Raw genomic sequence first — 6,149 nt, 5'->3', positions numbered from 1 at the left:
CTTCCGATGTAGACCTTTTCTACGACAAATGAACCCTCCCAAGTTGGCTTGAATTTTCCACATATCTTGTGGTGTGCAAGAATAGGCCTTTTGAGCACGAGTACGAGATCACCAATTTTGAATGTCCTTAGGCGGACCAATTTGACATGAGCTTATACCATTTTCACTTCATAATTCTCCAAATGTTGTTGTGCTTCAAGTCATTTTCCCTTAAGGCTCTCTAGTTCTTCAAGTCTGAGTTTTGCACTTTCTTCCGTTGTGAGTTGGTTGGCAACATTGACTCTAAGAGAAGGTGTCTGGATTTCTAGCGGTAACACGACCTCGGCTCCGTACACGAGCATATAGGGTGTACACTAAGTGGGAGTCCTGAAAGTCGTTCGGTAGGCCGTAGGCCCACAAGGCCCACAAGGCTTCTAATAGTTTGTTGTGCCAATCCCTTTTGTTTTCATCCAGTGTTTTCTTCAAAATTTATACCAGTGTTTTATTGAAAGCCTCAGCGAGACTATTTACTCTTGGATATTAAATCGTAGAGTATCTCCAATCTATCCCATGTATTATGATGAAAATTATTGATTTTTGTGCTTCTGAAAGTTGTACCATTGTCAGAAATTATTCTTCGCGGTACTCTGAAGTGGTAGACGACTTGGCTTGTGAAAAATTAAAGGATGTGCTGTGTAGTAACTTCACGTAACGATACTGCCTCTGCCCATTTGGAGAAGTAATCTATAGCGGCAAGAATAAACCTGTGTCTTTTGAAAGATGGAGGGTCTATCGGACCTATTATGTTGGTGCCCCAACACTCGAATGACCACGAGGCAACAGTTGGGTGTAGCACATTCGGAGGCTCGTGTAAGACCACGCCATGCACTTGGCATTGGTGACATCATCTGGCTGCGTTCATGCAATCAGACATCATTTTTTATCAATAACATCCGAGTCTTTTGATCTTCATCTTCATTTTTGGCCCTGACTGGTGAGCGCCACACAATCCGGCATGTACCTTTTTGACTATATTCTGTGCTTCTGCTCTGCTCAAACACCGTAGCTTTGGCTATGCTCAAACACCGTAGCCACATCTGGTCGAACAATCTTCTGTAGAGAACATTTCCCATGAAGGCGTAAGACATGTCCCTTCCTGGAATCTGGTGCGCCTCAGACTTGTCTTATGGCAGCTTTCCAGTATGCAAATATTCTATTAATGGCTTGCGCCAATCTTTATTGTTTCTTCTTTTCCAAGCTTGTGTAGAGTTTTAAAGGTGATCAAAGGCAAGACTCGTCTTCCTTGCACTATGACTTTAATGGAATCCTCTGGGGACATGTTATTTCCTTAGCAAATTTTGCTAGAGAGTCGGCATGGGGGCATGGGCATTATCTCCCCTAGGAATTCTGTAGAGAGTTACATTAAGAATCTACTCCAGGAGCTTCATCGTGTATCGATGTTATTCTGCTAATCTTGGTTTCAAAATTCTGTATTGTCCGATGACTTGCTGAATGACGAGTTGGGAGTCGCCATAAATGACAATGTTTGTTATATCCATTGAGATTTTCATTTCCAATCCAACGATCAAGGCTTCATATTCTACTTCATTGTTTGTGCACTGCTCTATCAGGTGATATGAGAACCTCATCATGCCCTTATCTGACATTATAAAGATCAAACAAATCCCTATTTTGCCTGGTATAACTGTGCCTAATCCTTTATCTTTTCTGGCTGACCAAGCGCCATCAAAGTACATCTCCCAGTGTTGCGCACTGGAGATTTCTAATTATAGTATTGATCATCTGGTAACTTGTCATTGAGAGAGGACCCAGCTGGCAGTGGGTGTGCAGCAAGAAAGTCTGCTAGTATTTGTCCATTGATAGCACGGAGGGGAACAAAAGTTATATCAAATTACAATAAGATCATTGACCATCTTACTAGATGTCCGGAGAGTGTTGGTCGGGTCATCAAATATTGCAATGGATGAACTTTTAAGATCAGGGTAATCTTATGAGAAAGCATGTAATGTCAAAGCTTTTGAGCAGCAAAAATTAATGCCAGACAATGCTTCTCAATAAATGGATACCTTATCTCCGTTGGCATTAGGCGACGACCCAAGTAGTAGAGTGCACTTTCTTTACCCTCATCATTGACTTGGGTTAAGAGGGCTCCGAGAGAGTCATCTAAAGCCGCAGTATAAAGTATCAACAGTTTTTCTGGGATGGGGGTTGCTAAGATAGGAGGTATCATTAAATATTGCTTAGTGTCCTCGAAAGCCCGCTGACATTTTTCTTCCCAAATAAATTTGGCGTCCTTTTTAATTAATGCCAAGAAAGGCTGACACCTACCTGAGAGATTAGAAATAAAGTGTCTCAGATATGCCAACTTCCCCTGGAAGGAACGTAGTTGTTTCAAGGTTTTAGGAGAAGGCATTTACAAGATAGCTTTAATTTTATCCGGGTCGATCTTGATTCCTCGATGACGGACAACGAATCCCAAAAATTTCTCAAAGGTAACACTAAAGGCGCAATTTAAGGGATTCATTTTAAGGTCATATCATTGTAACCGTTTGAACACGATCCTCAAATCATACAAATGGTTTAATTTTTGTTTACTTTGATGTCCAAATCATCCACGTAGCATTCTAATTTGTTGTGAATGTTGTTGTCAAAAATCTTTGTCATTGCACGCTGATATGTTACTCCAACGTTCTTTAGGCCGAACAACATCACTGTGTAGCAGAAAATTTCAATCGGTGTTCTGAAGCCTGTAAGTGTTGCATCCTCGGGAGCCATCTTAATTTGGTTGTATCACGACGATCCGCCCATGAAGGAGAGAGAATTTCATGTGTCAAAGCGATGTCCACCAGTATTTCTGGTATCGGCAATGGAAATTCATCTTTTTTATATGCCTTGTTAAAATCTCTGAAGTCAACACAAACACGGATCTGTCCATTTTTATTCTTAACAGGTACGATGTTAACTAACCACGTGGGGTACTGCTCTTCTTTTACAAAGTTGGCATATATCAATTTCTTTACCTCAACGATAACTTGTTTTTCTATTTCGAGGTGCATTCTCCTGGGAGCTTGTTTTACTGGGGTTATATTCTTGTCTACCCCAAGTTTATGGACTGCAACCTATGCTGATAGTTCTGGCATTTCGTCACAGCTCCATGCGAAGCAATCTTTGAATTCTGTTAATAGTTTGATAAATTTTGCATATTCATCTTTATTAAGTAGAGAACTTATAAATGTAGGCCGGGGTCGTTCTTCAGTCCCGAGGTTAATCTCTTTTAATTCGTCAACAGTAGATTTAATTCTCTCCTCAAATTCTGGAGGAGCAGCTTCAATTGGTTGATCAGTAGAGTCATCCTCTATATCAAGGCAATCCTCTTCCGACTCACCAGTAACAACCATGCAAAATTCAGAATCATTAACTGGTCTGACTGTACCAAATCCGAGACCCTCTTTTGAATTTGGGGCTCAACTTTTACTATTCCATTGTTTTTTGAAAAGTTAAAATTTATCTTTTGGCATTTGTTCCGGTAAGTGTCCCTCTTGAATTAACTTTTTAACACAAGGCGAGAAGTAACCAAAATGCAATTCCATTAACTCATTAGGATCATCATCCAAATTTACATAATTTTCAAGATCAGTAGAGGTAGAATCACGATAAAACTTGATCAGCTTTGAACCAGCACTATGGACTTCCTTGATCTCTAAACTCTCAATCTTTTGAAGGAGAATTGGAGTAAGGGTCATAGCATTCACATAGTGGTTTATCCAATCATACATTGTCTCGTATTTGCTATTCTCCGCATCTTCTAAGGATATCTCGTACTGAGATTTCTTGTCATCATTATCTTGTCTCATCATTATCTTGTCCTCAAAACTGTCTTCATCACCAATGTTGATGGTTGGCTTAGTCCGTTAATTGATCCTTCCTCGTCCACCTCGTCCACGTCCCCGACCTCGACCTCAGGTGCGCGAACTAAAAGAACCTTCACCAACTTATTGTATGGGAGTGGTGGAAGATTACTGAAGTGGAGTTGAATGGCTTCCTCTTTGTGATTCTTCTGAATATTCATCTTTATTTGTCAAAATATCCAGCGAGAAGACAATCTTCTTTGGAGGTACGTAGTAGGAAGCATCTTCATGTATACCAACTTCATGCACTGAAAATGGTTGTAGGGCTTCCTTGATGCAATTTTCTTGACAATCTTTGCAGTATTTGATACACTGGTGTAGGGATGATGGAACCATATTGTGCTCATGAATCCATGGTCGACCTAGTAGAGCGTTAAAAGAGGTCTCGGCGTCGATGATATGAAATTTAGCGGTTGTCACGAGTTCTCCAACCTTCATAAATAATGTAATTGATCCAAGGGCTCTTTCTCCCTTTTGATTGAATCCTTTTAACATCATTTTATCGGCCGTATGCTCTTGAGATTCAATATCCAAATAAGCCAATGTTCGTAGGCTCATAGGATCCACTAAAACTCTGGATAACACAAATCTGCCAATGTTGACAGAGATCTAGAGTGGACGGTTGTGGTCGACGGTACCGAGCAGCAAGTCTTCATCTTTGAAGGTTACCCCAAACTAATCTTTCAATGAGCAAACTTCATCTGAGGATGTGCCGGCCAACTGTGCTAAGAAAATTTCTCGATCAAGCAAAGCTGTAACCAGAGACTCTCTCATCTCCTTTGACATGATCAGTGCGTCGTAGATGCTTAATCAGGCCGGCAACTTCCTAATTGAGCTAGCACGTTGTAGTCTACTTTGGATGATCCTCTAATTTTATCTTGATTATGTGGTTCTTCCACTCTTCGGGGTATCTCTTCTTGAGTCATTATCTGTTTCCCTTTGTCAATTGGAGCTGTTCTTAGTGGTAACACTTTTCCGCTCCTTAAGTTAACTTCTATGCTTTCTTCTACTTGAGATATCATTGTTGAATCTTTTGGTGTCCTTTCCTCTCCATCAGAAAGATCTAAGTTGATGACAAGCGGTGCACCGAGATGCTTGAGAGTTGGCTCTTCATTATCGGTGCTGTCGTAAGCAGTATTATTGATGTCGTCATTGGACTTGATCACGAGTTCATCATACTCGAGTACGATTTGAGGATCATTTTGGTGATCGAGATTGAAGCTAGATTGGTCATAATCAGTTACTTTATCACCAAAAACAGTTAAAACGTAGCCAAAATCACAATCATTATATTCAAAAGATCCCGTAGGACAAAAAGATAATCATACAAAGTCAAGGGTTTGAGGATTTTCTTCCTCGAATCCGAGACAACCAATCTAGTAGAGGCAACCCCTATCCTACCCCCCGTGCTATCAATCTTTGTAGTGATGATTTTCTTCTTCTTCTTTGTCCTTGATGATGATGGATCTCCTGATGAAACCTTCATCTCGGGCTTGGTATGTTGCGGACTCTGATTGGAGGCTTGTTTTGATGCAGACTGGATCTTATTTAGTATTTTGTTGGATGATCAGCTCCAGACCTCAATCCATCCTTCTTCGGTATTTTTTGAAGTTTGTTTTAATGAATCCTGAATTTGATTAAGGACCCTCTTGAGTTCATCCCAAGTTGTACGCCATCCATATGTTCCAGTATACGGATCGATTGGGGAGATTGGCTCGACCGAAATGCTGAAATCATGTTTATGGAACCTTTTTCAGGTTCTTTTTTTAAATATTCTTTCGGGATTGTTATGTTCTCTTCCTTGAGGTTTCTCTTGAGCCAGTATTTACAGACAAAACATTTTTCTATAGTGTGCCCAAGCAACCGGTGGTATGGGCAATAATTTGGTTCACTCTTCTTATCCACCTCTTCGGGCTTCTTTTGATCTGGTAGTTTGAATTCTAGCTTCTTTATCAGACTTCTGAATATTTTAGGTATAGCTTCATCTTTGAAAGAATACACCATCTTATGTCGCTCTGACAGTGAAATTTTCTTATCTCTTACTCGAGGGGCCGCTGGTTGGATTGATTTTTCTATTTCTGAGAATACTGTGACAAAGAATGGCGATGCTCTTCTGCATATATCTTTATCGGCTGCTTTCTTTTGTCAACGGTCGTTACTACTCCTGATTTCTTTTCGAACACTGGTCACTTTAGCCTTTTCATGTGACTCCATGTGCTTTATTTCTTCTTGAAGAATGGT

Source organism: Phalaenopsis equestris, unplaced genomic scaffold (assembly GCF_001263595.1).
Source record: "Phalaenopsis equestris unplaced genomic scaffold, ASM126359v1 Scaffold000761, whole genome shotgun sequence".
In the NCBI taxonomy this organism is placed as follows: Eukaryota; Viridiplantae; Streptophyta; class Magnoliopsida; order Asparagales; family Orchidaceae; genus Phalaenopsis; species Phalaenopsis equestris.
The sequence above is the reverse complement of the archived record's forward strand: the minus strand, read 5'-3'. Positions refer to the sequence as shown.